At 33.1% G+C, this 17,990-nt stretch overlaps 1 pseudogene; it reads right to left on the bottom strand.

Annotated features, from left to right (window-relative positions):
* Window positions 1-3,417: 3,417 nt before the first annotated feature.
* Window positions 3,418-17,604, bottom strand: LOC123834696 (eukaryotic initiation factor 4A-I-like; annotated as a pseudogene).
* Between the last annotated feature and the right edge of the window lie 386 nt (window positions 17,605-17,990).

The raw sequence follows: 17,990 nt of genomic DNA, 5'->3' as shown, positions 1-17,990 counted from the left end.
AGGGGGTAGAGAAGGAACATACCTCAATATAATAAAGGCCATAAATGAGAAACCCAGAGATCATCATATTTAATGGTAAAAAGCTAAAAGCTTTTCCCCTAAGATCATGAAGAGGACAAGGATGCCCAGTCTTGCCACTTGTATTCAACATAAGATGGGAAGTCTTAGCCACAGCAAACAGACAAGAAAAATGTAAAAGACATCCAAATTAGAAAGGAGGAAATAAAACTGTCACTATGTGGAGAGAACATTGTATTATATATATAAAACCCTAAAGATTCTATCAAAAAACTATTAGAACTAATAATTGAATTCATTAAAGTTGCAGTATACAAAATTAACATGCAGAAATTGGTTGCATTTCTATATACTAATAATGAACTATCAGCAAGAAAAATTATGAAAAAAATCCCATTTATAATTGTATCAAAAAGAATTCAATACCTTGGAATAAATTTAACCAAGGAGGTGGAACACCTGTACAAATATACCCCAGAGATACTGAGGGTTTGATTCCAGACCTACTGTTGATAAAGTGAATATTGCAATAAAGTGAATCAAATTAATTGTTTGGTTTTCCACTGCATGAAAAAGTTATGTTTACACTATGCTGTATTCTATGAAGTGTGCAATAACATTATGTCTAAAAAACAATGTATATACCTTAATTAAACATACTTTATTGCTCAAAAATGCTAAACATCATTTGACCTTCCAGGGAGTGGTAATTACTGATCACAGATCACCATAATAAATATAATAATATTTAAAAATTTTGTTAAATTGTGAGAATTACCAAAATGTGACAGAGACACAAAGTGAGCAAATACTGCTGGAAAAATGGCACCAATAGACCTGCTCAATGCAGGATTGCCACAAACCTCCAATTGTACTAAATACAGTATCTCTGAAGTGCAATAAAGGAAAGTGCAATAATATGAGGTAAGCCTGTATGCTGAAAACTAGATGATCTTGATGGGAGATACTGATTACACAAATAAATGAAAAGATACACTGTGCTCATGCATTGGAAGAAATAATATTATTAAAATGTGTATACTACCAAAAGCAATCTACAGATTCAATACAGTTCTCATCAAAATATCAATGGTATTTTTCACAGAACAAAGAAAAAGAATCCTAAAATGTGTATGGAACCAGAAAAGATCCCAGATTGCTAAAGCAATTTTGAGAAGAAAACAAAGCTATATATATAGTGTTGTCTGATTTGAAGCTGTATTTCAAAGCTACAGTAATCAAAGCAGTGGGGGACTGGCACAAAAACAGACACATAGACCCATGGAATAGAATAAAGAGCCTGGAAATAAACCCACACATACATGACCAATTAATCTATGACAAAGGATGCAAGAATATTGAGTAGGGTAAAGATAGTCTCTTCTATAAATGGTACTGGGAAAACTGGATAGCTATGTGCAAAAGAATCAAACTGGACCACTGTTTTATAACTTTAAAAAATAAATTCAAAATGGATTAAAGACTTGAATGTAAGATCTGAAACCATAAAACTCCTAGAAGAAAACATAGGCAGGAAACTTTTTAACATCTGTGTGAGCACTACTTTTTGGACCTACTCAGGCAAGGGCAGCAAAAGTTAAAATAAAATTTAAAAAACCGTATTACATCAAACTAAAAAGCTTTTGCACAGAGAAGGAAATGATAAAATTAAAAGGCAAAATACTGAATGGGAGAAGATATTTGCAAATCATACATCCAATAAAGGGTTAATATCCAAAATACATAAAGAAGTTGCACAACTTAATACCAAAAAACAAACAACTTGATTAAGAAATGGGGGGAGGACTTGAATAGATACTTTTTCAAAGAAACCATACAGATGGCCAACAGGCACATGAAAAAATTCTTAACAGCCCTAATAATTAAGGAAATGCAAATCAAAATTAGAGTGAGATACCACCTCTTCCCTCTTGGATTGACTATTATCAAAAAGACAAAAAGTAAAAAGTGCTGGCAAGAATGTGGAGAAAAGAAAAACCTCATATGCTATTTGTAGCAATGTAAATTGATTCATCTACTATGGAAAACAGTAAGGAAGTTCCTCAAAAAATTAAAAATCAATCCAGCAATTCTACTTGAGGATTTATACAAAGGAAATAAAAACACCAATCCAAAAATCTGTATGCACCCTTGTGTTTATGGCAGTATTATTTACAATAGCTAAGACATGGAAGCAACCTAAATGTGCATCAATAGACCAATGAATAGGGAAGATGTGGGGGGGGTGTGTGTGTGTGTGTATGTGTGTAGAATAGAATATTAGTTAGCTATAAAAAAAAAAAGGTAGAGATTCTGCCATTTGAGACAACATGGATAGACCTAGAAGGCATTTATGCTAAGTGAAATAAGTCAGATAAAGACAAATACTGTATGATTTCAGTTGTATGTGGAATTTAAAAATAAACAAACAAAACAAGACAGAAACAGACTCATAGATACAGAAAGCTGTTGGTTACCAGGAGTTGGGGGATGGGCAAAATAGGTAAAGAGGATTAAGATGTACAAACTTCCAGTTTTAAAATAAATAAATCATGGGGATATAATACGTAGCATAGGGAATATAGTCAATGATAGTGTAATAACTGTATGGTGACAGGTGGTAACTAGACTTATGGAGATCATTTCATCATGGATAAAAATATTGACTTACGATGATGTACTATTGATATAAACTAATAGGATATTATATGTCATTCTACTTCAGTAAAATATAGAAAGTGACTGTAAATGATAATCTCCATCCCTCATTCTGGGCAAGTGAAAACTGATATGGTTTTCTTTATAAAATAGATTTTGTAGGGGCACCTGCGTGGTACAGTTGGTTAAAAGTCTGACTCTTGGTTTTGGCTCAGGTCATGATCTCAGTGTTGTGAGATGAAGCCCCATGTGGGGCTCCATGCTCAGTGCAAAGTCTGCATAGGATTCTCTCTCCCTCTCCCTCTGCCCTTCCTGGTCATGCTCACTTGTTCTCAGTTTCTCCCTCTCTCAAATAAATAAATAAATCTTTAAAAAAATAAAATAGATTTTGCAAACACACACTCATGAAAATGAAAAGAAAAAGAAGGAACAAAATCCGTGAGGTTATTCTAAGATTATTTATAATGTATGCAAGAGATAAACTTCAACCAATACTGTTTTTTGATGCCAAACATGTTGTTTTCTTTTAATTTATAAAATGTATTAAAAAGTTTGCTGTTTATATTGATAAGTATAGCCTATGTAATGAAATAAACATAATTCTTTTTTTTTTTTTGCCTCAAAAAGTGACACTCATTCAAAGAAAAAGAAAAAAAAAATGAGAAGAGTCCATCCCTTGGCTCTCTTCCCTCCCCTTTCCTGTTCCTCTTCAGCCCTCCACAGACTGAACCCTAGGTAGGGCTAGGTACCAAGACAGCCCCAAATGAGGTCAGTAACATTCAGAGGCATCTCCTCAATGAAGGTGTTGTAGAAGGTTTCAACATCTTGAAGAATCCTCTTTTCTTCTTCTGTCACCATGTTAATAGCCACACCCTTATAGCCATATCTGTCTACCTTGACCGAGTCTGTGGATATAGTTTTCCTGTTGGTGGGAAGGTCATAGTTGATGACTAAAGAAACCTGCTGTCCATCAATGACTCTGGCCAGCCAGTCTGTGGTAATCAATACTCTGCTAGAGCCAGAGCAGAACTCCCTCATGATAACATCTTATTCCACTTGGTCCATATTTCTGTGCATGGTGGACATGGTGAAGTCTCAGGTGTGCATCGTCTTGGTGAGCCAATCAACTTTCCCTCAAGTGTTGAGAAATATGCCTAAGTGATGGTCAGGGTTTCATACAAGTCACAGTCTCCAGCTTCTATTCTTCTCATTCCACATTGATATAGAACTGGTAGATACCCTCCCCAGGGTCAGCTCCTCTTTTTTGATCAGAATCTGAATGGGGTCCCTCATGAACTTTTTAGTTACCTCAAGCACATCAGAAGGCATTGTAGCTGACAGCAAAACCACCTGGGTGTTGCTGTTCAGCTTTTGGAATATGTCATAGATCTGGTCCTTGAATCCATGGCTTAACATTTTTTCAGCTTCATCCAGTACAAATATCTTGATATATTTGGGAAACAGATATCTCCAGTTAAGCATATCAAGCACATGATCTGGGGTATGCATGATGATATGGGGAGCTTCCATCTACAGCTTCTGACCTCAGCATGTACATTGGTCCCCCCAAGGCAGGCATGGCAAGAGGCACCCATGTAATCCTCCAAGGCCATGACTACCTTTTTGTATCTGCTGAGCCAACTCTCTATTGGGCACCAGGACCAAGGCCTGTGTAGTCTTTAGATCCAATTCAATCTGTTGCAGAATTGGCATGGCAAAAGTGGCTGTTTTCCCAGTCCCAGATTGGGCTTGAGTGATCACATCATAACCCTTGATACAAAGAAGAATGGCTCAATGCCGGATGGCAGAAGGCTTCTCAGAACCATAGGCATAGATGCCACAGAGAATAAATATGTATTTCTCTACATTGAATAAAATGGTATCCTAAAATACATATCTTCATATAAATTAATTTTTTCACTTTACAATATATTTTGAGTATTTTAAATATATGCTGATGTGGATAAATCGCTTCACTATTAATTACAACAAAATATTCCATTCTTGGGATGTTTGGGTGGTTCAGTCAGTCATGGGACTCTTGATTTTGGCTCAGGTCATGATCTCGGGGTCGTGGATCCAGCCTCACATCAGGCTTCACTCTCAGCAGGAAGTCTGCTTGAGATTTTCTCTCTCTCCCTCTGCCCCCTCTAAAATAAATAAATAAATCTTTAAAAAAATATTCCATTCTTGATATGCTCTATTTCTATAAATTATTTAATTAGCTTACTGGTATTTGAATAATACTATTCAAGAATTTACTACCACAAATATGTCTTGCAATATATCTAAATAAGTAGTAACTGTTCTAAAGAAGTGTTTTGGTTAAAAATTAAACTACAACCTAGATGAAAACAATAACAAGGTTTTGTGTTATGGTGTGTGTATGTGTGTATGTATGTGTGTGTATATCTGTGTGTCTATAGGAAAAGAGGATGAAAAAAGGAGATAAAATTAAATAGGTACTAATGTCCTTGCAGAGAGTAAAACTGGTCATATTAAACTTCAGCTTTTATTAGAAAATTTAAGCTTAATGTTAACTGTCAAATATGTACATAAAATTAATATGAAAATTTTGAAGTAGAATATGTAGGTTTAAATATTTTAACAGAATGAAGCAATGAAAACTAAAATCACCAAAATGTAGGAAATGGCACATATAAAACAAGCAAATAAAATGACAAATAAGACAACATAAAACAAAAATAAGAAATATATTTAAACTCATCAAAAATCAGTACGCATATGAATGGTTTAAGCCTACTGATTAAAACACATTACCTTCCTATTGGAATCTTACTGTCTCCTCTCTAAGGCTATATATTTTTGCACAATAGGATTTTAAAACAAAATGATACAAAAAGTTTAAAAATAAACAGAACGGAAAGGTCAACTAAGTATATATGCCAAAATTAAAGTTGGTATCATATTATTCATGCTGGAAGAACTAATCAAGTTTTTAAGATGTATAGCATTGAAAAAACAAAAGCATTTATATATATTATAAACATATATAAGAAATATAAACATATATATGTATATGAATATATATATAGTTTTCCACACAAATTGACAACCCCATTCCTGTGTCCTTTTGATATGAATACATTCATATTTGATCAGTTCCTTGTGTGCATTTTTCATTTTCTCTATTTTCCCTTTTCTCAGACTTGGAAATAGCTATTTCTGCAAGTCTCACCTCTTCATTATATTGGAGAATGGTGTTTAGAATCAAGATCTGGGTGCTACATGTACATATTACTCCTGGGAGGTCACTGTTTCTAGATTATTTCAGTAGCAAAAAAACAGGGAATATATACACTTTAAATTACAACTTACATTCTTATTTCTAACTCAAATTTAACAAGGTTTTTATTTATTTTATTTAGTACTTTTATGCTATAAAAACTATTTTATTTAATACTTTTATACTATTAAAACTAGTTCCAAATAACCTCAGTATATTTACATACTTTTTTATAACATACATTATGGAATAATTTTAAATTCATTTATAATACATTTACTGTAGTTTAAAAGAATGTACTTTAATGTAGCTTAAAATTACATTGTCAACATTATTACTAACAATAAACCTATTGTGCATTTTTACTGAAAATGTACCAAAAGTATATTTATAGTTCATTTTGTTTACATATATAAATATATATATATATATATATTCAAATGCATATAGAGAACTGTGTTAAAGTTACTTGAAATATTATTTATGCCTTACAGCTGTATTATCAATTTAATGTAGAGTTGGACTTACTTTCTAATGTTTGTGTTTAATTTTGCATTTATTTTTCCTATTTTCCTAAGATTTATTTATTTATTTGAGAGAGAGAGAGAGAGCACATGAGCACTGCTGGGGAAGAGAGAATCCCAGACTCCCCCACTAAGCAGGGAGCCTGACACAGGGCTGGATCTCACAACCCTGAGATCAGGACACAAGCTGAAACCAAGAGTAGGTCACTCAACAGACTATGCCACCCAGGTACCCCTATTTTTCCTACTTTTTAAGGTATTTTCCTATTTTTGTGGGTGAATTTCATTTTTGGAAATGTAAAAGAAATATGGTTCAAAGTCAAAATCATATAAATGTAACTACTTCTCTGTATTCCCCTTTTTCTAAGTTTTATATAAAATTAAATAGTTCATATTTCATTCTTGTTTCTCTTGAGAAATTAAATATGTATGTTAATCTTATTTAGCTCCTTATAGTAAAGAGCAAGAGCATACTATATTAGCTTTTCCTCCCAACTCCACCCCCCAGAGTTACTCAGTCTGACTTCATCAAGTTCTTCCTTATTCTTTCTCATAATAAAGTGATAGATGAGAGTACCACAATTTAGACTCTAATGACAGGTTCTTTCTTTTATTCCCAATCTCCCTACAAAAATAAACAGAATAATTAAGTCTTGTTAGTTACCGTTTAAACACACACATACACACACACACACACAGGTATACCAAAAGATTTACACATGTAGAATATGGGTCAATCATTATACACATACTTATATGGAAAAATTCTAAAGGATTTTATGGGTTCCAAACCAGTTTTCAGTATTTCCCTCCTTAAAACATAGTGATAAAAAGCATGTCTATGTCAATAACATTTCTTCTGGTCTACTCTTGATCTTTGGTGTTTCACTGCTTGATAAGAGAGACTATAATTCTTACAGCATTCTCATTTCTTTTTGCTTATACCTTGGCAAAAAGCATAGTCTTTTAGTTTTATTTTCTGTGCTCAAGGGGAATGACCAAAGTTTGTCTCTTTATTCTTACATAATCAGCTGTAATTTCTTTTCATAGTGATCAGTGTTCTGTTTCTACAGTGTTCTCTGGATATACTAAAGGAGTAGGATAGAGTGAAAGAATAATCTCATAGCCTGTGTGCTATAACTAAAAATCAGTCTTCATTTTCCTGTTACATATGGTATATATGATGGGGTATTACAAGAACTAATTCTAAAGATGTTTACAAGAATGTATTCAAGTGCCAGGTTTTGCCCTTATTGGCTGTGTTGTCTCAACCATTTTATTTTACTCCTCTAATCTTTGGCTTCGTTGTCTATAACATAGAGAAAACATAATAATATAATGGTTACTGTATTTATATAATTATCTGTATATTACTTAATTTATATAATACATAATAATATGACTAGATGATTGTTAGAATTAAATGGGATTATATACATCATATAGGAAATAGTCTGACCCATAAGAAATGGTCAGTGTTAGAGTTTATTTGTACAGTTGCTTTATTAGTTGTAATTAAAGCACTCTATGAACACTGTTAGTAATAGCCAGAAAGCTATATGGTAACTTCATGCTAGAATTTAGTTAGCTAGTTATGTAAACATCATTAACATGAAAATGTTTATGACATAAATTTTACTGAAATATAAGAAGATGCAAATTTGCATATAGCATTCAATGTAAAAATAAAAGAATATTAAAGGAACATAAAGTATTACTAAACAACAAGGAAAGGTTTGTGATATTCCTCATGTGTATACTTTAACATATGAATATATTTTATTTAAGCAATAGGTATTAATATTATAATAAAACAGTAAATAAATTAAAAAAAAACTTACCCAGAAAATCATACCATGTTTTTAAATAGTGGGCTTAGGAAATAATTCATCCTTTTTTCTCCAAAACACAAAAATGTTTTTAAAAACTTAAACTATTACTTATTAACAACATGAAAGTGATCTGCAGACTTTACATAAGAACGTATGCAGACCACCATACTTTGAAGGAGCATCTAAAGCCTTCTCAAATGAAATATCAAGGTTAACTGTTTAAGCCATCTAAGCCATCCCCTCCTTGCTGACTGCACAATATTTATCTTGACAGATGTCAGCTTTATAACGCTTGTGAGAAGTTTGTGGCTTTCATTACCTGGATTTACAATAGTGTGCAACAGAGGCTTAAATTGCACTATGAGCCATAACAGCTGGCAAAAACATGCCAGAGGACAACTTTGTCAAACCTAGAAAGCTCAAGAGAAGCTTAGTGGAGTCAATGAAAAACTTAAAAGTTGCAGAGCCTAGAGAAAAAAAAGAAGAACAAAAAGAAGAAGACAGCTAAGTCTCCAAGTGCCTGCATTGACATTACATGTGCCTATGGACAGAGGAGTAGTGTTAGCTGAAATCATTCAGAATACGGGCAGAGTGTGTATATTAGTTATATGTGTGTTCAGCGGATTTATGTCTATATTTTATCCTCCTATATTTTATGCCTATATTTTAGAAATTGATTTGATTTGCTTCAATTTGTGAATTTGCCAATAAAAAAAGAAAAAGAGAAAGAAACTTCTGTCTCAAGTAATTCCCATGAAAATAAAATAGGTGAATACAAACTTCCAGTTAGTCTTTGCCTCTTAGAAATTTAAAGAAAGATGAAGATCATCATTTATAGGAAACTATAGTTCTAAGAAACAAAGGATATTCTCTGAAGTAGAGAGGCAAAGTAAATTATGAAGTACAATTTCTTTCCCTAATTTGAAGACAATCAGAATATCCTACTGTGGTTGTCATTGAAATATTCTCATTGAAAATAAACTGGCAGTAAAAGTAAACCTACCTATATTGACTTTCGGTACAAAACAACAGTATACTTAAAATAGATATGGCATTGTTCTTTCTTTAAATTGAATTGAAAACAATCTAAAATATTATGACATGAGACTAATCATAATAAACAGAGCTGTAATACATCTTTTAAGCACACTCATGAACAGCTACAGGACGAAGATTTCATTTAGTTTTTGGTTCTTTTGAGAGTCATTAGAAACAGCTACTCTTGGTATTACTTCATTTTTCTTTCCTAACACACATACACAGACACATACTTTTTGAGGTTTATTAATGTATTGGGATGGTTCTTATTTATTCACAAGAGTCAGTAGCAAAATAAAAAGCAAAAGGATTATTTTTTACATATATTGGCATCTACTTGTGTAGTTAAAAAATGGAATAAACACAGATATAAAAGTGGTATTATATACTATCTCAGTTGTAGGCAATTTTATACTTTAATTTGTGATAGAAACTCTATGTAAATAAAATAACTGGAGATTAATATAACAGCATATAAGAATTAGTAGCAAAGGAGATGAAACATGAACATATGCATATAGCTAAGGAAAACGAGGATAGCCTTTTAATTAGTCAGGTTCTTCAAACAAAACAGGTTGTGTGTATATATATATAGAAAGAGAGAAGAGAGGGTGGGGGGAGAAGTTAAGGGAACTGGCTCACAGAATTGTGGAAGCTGACAAGTGCAAAATCTGCAGCCCAGAGACCCAGAGAAAAGTTGACGTTGCGGTTTCAATCTGAAGACAGACTGGAGGCAGAATTCCCTCTTTCTCAGGTGACGTTAGCCTTTTTTTGTTAAGAACTTCAAATAACTGGATAAGGTCCACCTACACTATGGAGAGTAATTTACTTTACTCAAAGTAAAGGGAACTAAATGTTGATCTCCACTAGGAAATACCATCACAACAACATCTGGGTGGTATTCAAATATATGGGTTCTTTGGCCAATTTGACAAATAAAATTAACCATCACATTCTCTCCTTGGGTTGCTTTTTCTGTTCATTGGTTAGTTGATTTTTTTAACTAGTTTTTGAAAGATGTTGCAAGTAGAAGTAATTGGGTAGACAGCTTTCAGATTTAGGTCACTACTCACTATTTCTTACCTATCTGTAGTATACTCAGTAACCTATTTTGTAAAGTTGAGCTCTTCATGATTATTTCACCTTGAGACATAACTAACCAAATCAAGGACACAGTATTAATTTTCACAAATACACTTAATGTTGTGATCTTTAGAACACTACATTAATGAGAAATGACATAGACATTATTCTGAAAGTTTTCTTTTTTTCAGTAATGACTTTATACCATAAGCCCTAATATTATTATTAGGATAATACCATAAAAATATACCATTCTCTTTTTGCTGTTGTTAAAAGTATACTATTCTTTTTTCCCCATTGAAAATTGTCATTAATTATGAAGGAGATTTTCCAAGAATGTCTATATATCAAAAAATATGAAAACCTGTCCAGTTAATCAAAACAATTGGTTGAAAAACTCACTTTAATAATTTAGGGACATCCAATTGATAAATGTATGGATAAAGAAGATGGTTATGTGTGTATGTGTGTATATACATATATATTTATAAATATAAATATATATAATGGAATATTACTCAGCAATAAAAAAGAATGAGATCTTGTCATTTGCAACAACATACCCAAAGGATATTATGCTAAGTGAGACAAAGATAAAAACTATATGATTTCACTTATATGTGGAATCTTAAAATAATAAAACAAACAAAAAGCAGAAACAGGCCCATAAATACAAAGAAATCTGATGGTTGCCAGAGGGGAGGGTGGGAGGAATGGGCAGAATGGATGATGGGGAGTGGGAGATACAGGCTTTCAGTCAGGAAATGAATAAATCATGGGGATAAATGGTACAACATAGGGAATACAGCCAATGGTATTGTAATAGCGTTGTATGGTGACAGATGGTAGCTGCACTTGTGGTGAGCATAACTATACAGATTTGTCAGATCAATATTTTATATACCTGACACACATGTAACATTGTGTGTCAGCTCTACTTCAATTAAAAAATAAAAACTCATAGAAAAAGAGAATAAATAGTGATATCCACATATGATTAAAATGGCAAAACTGTCAGCAACTAGCCTCTCCTAATAACTATGATAACTATTTTCAAATAATGCATGATAAGCAAAGCAACACTGTTATCACTGAAAGAAGGAAAAACTGTCAGATGGCTCAGTAACCTCAGTTTCATGCCTAGAGACCTTTCTGGAGTGCAGCAAGTCCAAATAGAGCAGAAAATCACACTGAGTTGGAACCAAAGAGATCAATGTTATGTTATTGAGGCTATTGGCTTTATGGGGCAAAAACTGAAGAAGAGATTATACAATGAAGGGACTCCAGGAATATGCACAGGAGTTATCTTGACTGTTTGGCTAAATATTAAGCTGAGAGTTATAGGAGGAGATTCTGCAAGGCTAACCACTCCACAACAAAAGGAAAAAAAGAAAAAGAAAGGGGGGGGTGGGGAAAGGAAAGAAAAAACAAAACAAAACAAAATAAATCTACCAAAGAAGAGCTACTGCAGAGACGTGAGCTGAACAATTGTTTGGGTTTGAACACAGCTGCTAGATGTTCAAATTCCCATGAGCTAGAGTGGAGAGATCTAATTTATACTCCAGGCATTCAGTAAACTCCCAGAAAGGCAATGCATTAAAAATAAGGCATATAGCCCTAGAGAAAGTAACCCCAGACTTATCTCAGAAAAATCTAAAAAGAAGATCAAAACAATCAAGCTCATCTGCAAATTAATCAACTATCTGCCAGAATAAAACTTAACCTTCTTTTAAGAGAACAAAATCCAAACATTAATAGCCTAACAAATGCAATGTTCAGTACAAAATAGCAAATTACTGATTTTAAAAAGAGGACAAAAGCCAATCAAAAGACACAAACTCAGAAATGATAAACATGATGGATTTTGCTGACACAGATTTAAAAATACTTTTTACAATTATGTTTAAGAATTTAAAGGCAAGGGGAATTAAAGGAGAAAATAAAGGACTTCAATACAATACAATACAATACAATAGTCAATCAAATATATAAGAAAGAGAACCAAATATAAATTACTGGGCTGCAAACATATTCATATAGGGCTAAACAATAAATTCTCTTGAAAAAATGACCTTTAGATGAGCTATTTCAGAATAAATACAAACTGAACTTGAAACCACTTAAAAACTATCTATAAAATAGGAAAAAAAAGACAAAAAAAATCAAACAAGGTATCATTGAATTTAGCCAATAGCAAGAACTCTATCATATATATATTAATATTCCCACATGAATAAAGAGAAATATTAGGGCAGAAAAGAAAGACATTTAAAGAAATAGTGGACATTTTTTCAAATTTTGTGAAATCTATAACCCTAATGATTTGAGCAGCTCAACAAACTCCAATCAGGATAAACACAAAACAAAAACACATTGGAAGATCATAATCAAATTACTAAGAAATGATAATAGAATAGATTAAACACAGTCCAAATAAAAATGAGATGTTATATACTAGGAACAAAAATAAGGAATATCACTAACTTCTTAAAAGAAACAATGCAAGCCAGAAGATAATGTTTTAAGGGCCAAAGAAGTAAGAGAGGACTGTCAAAATAAATCTCTTTATTCAGTAATAAATACGCTTCAGAAATGAAAAGAGTATAAACATCTTACAGAGAAAAAAACAAAACTCGACAAAATTTATAACTAGGAAATCTGGAAGAGAAAACACTTCATTTTTTAAGAAAGATTTATTTATTTATTTTAGAGAGAGAGTGGGAGCAGGGGGAAGGGCAGAGGAGGAGGAAGAGAGAGAATTATAAAGCAGACTCCCCACTGAGCATGGAGCCAGGCAGGGGGCTCAATCCCAGGACCCTGAGATGATGTCCTGAGCCCAAATCAAGAGTTGGACACTCAACTGACTGAGCCACCCTGGCGCCCTGAGAAAATACTTTTAAGAGAGTTTTTAATGCAGAAGGAAAATAGCATATAGAGATTTGGATGTACAAAAATATGAACACTATTTGTTGACCTTTTAAAAATAATAGCAATATATTGTGGGATTTAATATATGTATAGATAAAATGTATGAAATCTACAAAGGAAGAAAGGGGCAAATGAATGTATGCTCTTGAAAGGTTTTTATATTATATGTGAAGGAATATAATATTAATTTTATGTAGACTGTGATAACTTTTGATTGAAAACTGTAATTCCTACAGCCAACACCTTAACAAAGTGATAAAACCAGTATGATACTAAGTAGAATATTTAAAATAAATTTAATCCTAAAGGAAGCAGAAATAGAAAAAGATAAGACAAATATAAATCAAAGTTGGTAAAGTTAAATATATCAATAATTATTTTAAATTTAAATGAACTGTATACTTCGATAAAATGTAGAAGTGTTTTGGGGCAGCTGGGTGGCTCAGTCGTTAAGCGTCTGCCTTCGGCTCCGGTCATGATCCCGGGGTCCTGCGATCGAGCCCCGCATCGGGCTCCCTGCTCGGTGGGAAGCCTGCTTCTCCCTCTCCCTCTCCCCCTGCTTGTGTTCCTTCTCTCGCTTTGTCTCTCTCTGTCAAATAAATAAATAAAATCTTAAAAAAAAAATGTAGAAGTGTTTCATTTGGATCCAAAAGCAAGACTAACTTATATGCTATTTATAATACTTGCATTTTAAATATAAAAACAGATAGTGACAAAAGAAAAAAGGACAGGAAAACAAAAATCAGCAAGTACTAATAGAAAGTTACCAGGAATATATTGTTGATTGTATTATTATCAGACAAGAGAAACTGGGCAATACCAAGAAAAGTTGCCATAGATAGAGAGGTGAGTCTCTTAATAAGGAAAGGATAAAATCATCAAGGAGACACAACAATTCTGAAAACCTAATAATAGAGCTTTAAGATAGATCAGTCAAAACTGACAACTCTAAGCTGAAAATAGACAAACTAATGTTATTATTGGAGATTTCAACATCTCATCTATAAATAATTGTTAGAAAAACATAAAAAGGGGCGCCTGGGTGGCTCAGTTGTTAAGCATCTGCCTTTGGCTCAGGTCATGATCCTGGGATCCTGGAATCAAGCCCCACATTGGGCTCTCTGCTCAGCGGGAAGCCTGCTTCTCCCTCTCCCACTCCCCCTACTGGTGTTCCCTCTCTCTCTCTCTCTCTCTCTCTGTCAAATTAAAAAATATATATAAAATAAAAAAAAGGAAAACATAAAAAATCAGTAAGAATATGGAATACCTGAACAACTTTCTAACCAAATTGTCATTTATATACTCCCAAAACAGAATACATTTGCCATTGAAAGATACACCATAGATAGTGTGCATAGTGGTAATGATCAATATATAGATCAATAAAAAAGAAGAGAGAGTGAAGAAATAATCACAGATCTATAGGATGGATTTATATTCTATAGAAGGCCATGTTGGTTAAATGGAAAAAAAAAGATAGTCTTTCCAATAAATGATACTTCAACAACCGAATACCTCTATGGACAAAAAATTAAAACAACACTTCCTCAAAAAAAAAAAAAAAAAAAAGAAGGGAAAACAATTTTGAATAGGCCATTCACAAAAGAAGTTTGATGAATGGCCAATAGGCACATGAAAATGTGCTCAAAATTAGTCACTCAGAAATTCAAATTCAGGGGCGCCTGGGTGGCTCAGTCGGTTAAGCATCTGCCTTCGGCTCAGGTCATGATTTCAGGGTCCTGGGATCGAGCCCCATGTCAGGCTCCCTGCTCCGCGGGGAGTCTGCTTCTCCCTCTTCCTCTGCCTGCGTTCACTCTCTTTCTCTCTGTGTCAAATAAATAAATAAAATCTTAAAAAAAAAATTCAAATTCAAACCATAATGAGATAATACTACCAAATTACTAAATTTGCTAGAATCAAAATGCTTGACAATACCTAGTGTTGACAAGGGTGTGGAGCAAAAAGAACTCTTAGAGATTTCTGATTGAAATGCTCAATGATACAGCCATCATCAACTTGTAAATAAACACATTGTGATATCCTAATTTTACAGAATATTACTCCGTAGCAAAAACAAACATATTTAAACATTGAAAAACATGGATGAATTTCAAAAATCATGTTACATCAAAAAAAATCAAATACAAATAAACGTTATCATATCATTTATACAAAATTATAGAAAAGGTGAAATTATAGGGAGAAAAAGGTGATGAGTGGTTCCCAACAGTGAGGAAAGAAAGCCAGAGGAGGCATGACTGCAAAGGAGCCCAAAGTTATATTTTAGTTGGTTGGAAATGCTTTGTATCATGATTGATGAGATAATGACTATATATAATTGCCAAAATTCATCAAAGGTACACTTAAAGGGTGAAATTTATTCTAGTTTATTTTTTATACTGACTTTTTTCCAACTAAAACAAAGTTCATATAATTCAGAAGCTGAGATTATACCTCTTCTTTTGTAAAAACTGAAGCTCACTTTGTCCATGCATATATATTTTCTGTTTCCTTATCACTTTCATGTACAATGGCTACTGATGTGCTTCCACTCCTAATAGCAATTGCATCTTCTTATCAAAAGACCTGCCCTTAAGCCTGCCTGATCATATTCTACCTGTTTTAACAGGTGGGTAAGCCAGCATCCCCTCAGCCTTTTGTAACCCAGAGATTGACAAATGTGTCAGCTCCTCTCTGTCTTGTCAGAGCCACTCTGAATTGCTACTTACACTATTCCAAGAGATCTCTGCACAATGAAACTAAAATTTTCCTACAAAGGACTTTGTCTTTACTGAACCTTGCTCCAGTTGAGCAATTTCCTTACTCTCCTTCTGATTTTTACTAGAACCTCTTAATTATTTATACATAAATGTTTATACTTGGATCTTCATTGATTTAACCCAACCTAAGTAAAAGAAGACATTCTTTGGTACTATTCATAAGTCTCCCAGTTGAAAGAAGAAAATCCAATTAGACTCAGATAAAGTTTAAAATAAAAAAGAATTGTGTTGGCAGAAGTGCCTGGACTGTCAAGACTCTCATGATCTCTTATAAATCTTTCTTTTTCTTTGTATCAACCTAAATTTTCTTCTATTGCATAGAGTTACCTCTACACAATTTATGGGGAGATGAGCAAGGAGAAATAAATACATCACTACCAGAGAATATCTGAAACCAACTCTGCAAGATCTAAAGTGACAGTGAAGAGCTTTATTGTTAGGCTGCTATATCTTAGGGAGGTAAAGTAAATGTTTCTGTGTTTATTTGTTTTAAATATTGATTTCTCTTTCTAATGTGTTTCTATAGAAAAATACATATTGAGATACACTTGAGCTACTGGCTTTACTGAAGGACAGGGAACACACTACATTGTATATGGCAGGCATTTATTAAATATTTGTTAATTTCTTGTTGAATCATAGTAAAAAAGTGGTCTTAAAGAAAAAAAAAAAGATGATGAAAATCCTCTGGTAGAAATCTGTTAAGCACAAAAATATTCATAGTGTTTATTACTTTAAAAAACAAATGCATTTTTTATGATTCTTAGGTTGTAGAATCCAAGTTTTTCTCACCAATGTGCAGGCACTGATCTTCATAAAATGAGAAGGGAATAGCAATAAAGCAACAAAGTTGAGTTTTACTTGGTTGTTTGATTTCATTTTGTACTAAAATAGTATTTTTTAGTGTGTTTACTTCAACTGATTATGGGGCAAACTATACATATGGAATATTGTAGGGATTTTTGGGGTCAAAAAGCATGAAACGTCTGCATTATATAAAATGTATTGTTTTGAAATTTTTGTCTATCGCATTCGTATTTTTCATGATCAAATGTTTCACAAGTTGTCTAAATAATTATTTTCTATTAAGATGATAATCAACTGAAAAGGGAAAAATGGAGAATGTTAAAATACCTCTGCTTAGGAAGAGGAAATTACAAACAGTACAGCTACCTCTTTAAAGTAATACTAACTACAGGGGTGCCTGGGTGGCTCAGTCAGCTAAGCGTCTGCCTTCGGTTCAAGTCATGATCCCAGGGTCCTGGGATTGAGCCCTGCATCAGGCTCTCTGCTCAGCTGGGTGTCTGCTTCTCCCTCTCCCTCTGCCTGCCACTCCCCCTGCTTGTGTTCTCTCCCTCTTTCCCTGTCAAATAAGTAAATAAAATGTTTTAAAAAGATAATACTAACTACAAATTTACCTTCTCCACTACTGGAATTATGTTTAGAAATATATACCAGTTGCCCATCAGGTTTTCTGTTATGGCATCAAAATCCATAACCACAAAAAATAAGAAATATTAATATTGTGAAATGATCCCTGAATGGCCTAATGTGATATTGAAGTATGTGATGTTTTGGAGTTAAATAATTATGAAGATGCTGATAATAACATTAATGATAGTAGCCAATGAGGGAGAAAGGAGGAAAGGAAAATGTAGCAATGAAGGAGAATGAAGTCGGGAGGGACAATAGGTGAGGATGAGGAGAAAATGTAGGAAATGTAGAGAAAGGGGATGTAGGAAATAGGTGTCAGGGGAAGCAAAGACAAAAATAATTATTTTATTACTTTTATTAAAATTAGTTGAACACTTTAGTAATTACTTATTGGTCCTTAAGAATTTAGAAAATTACCTTTAATTTCACTCAGTACTTCTTTTGATTT

The sequence above is a fragment of the Mirounga angustirostris genome, unplaced genomic scaffold (assembly GCF_029215605.1).
Source record: "Mirounga angustirostris isolate CCGP_5_RB_7025 unplaced genomic scaffold, mMirAng1.0.hap1 SCAF_1, whole genome shotgun sequence".
NCBI classification, from domain to species: domain Eukaryota; kingdom Metazoa; phylum Chordata; class Mammalia; order Carnivora; family Phocidae; genus Mirounga; species Mirounga angustirostris.
This window is presented reverse-complemented; position numbering and strand designations above follow the sequence as displayed.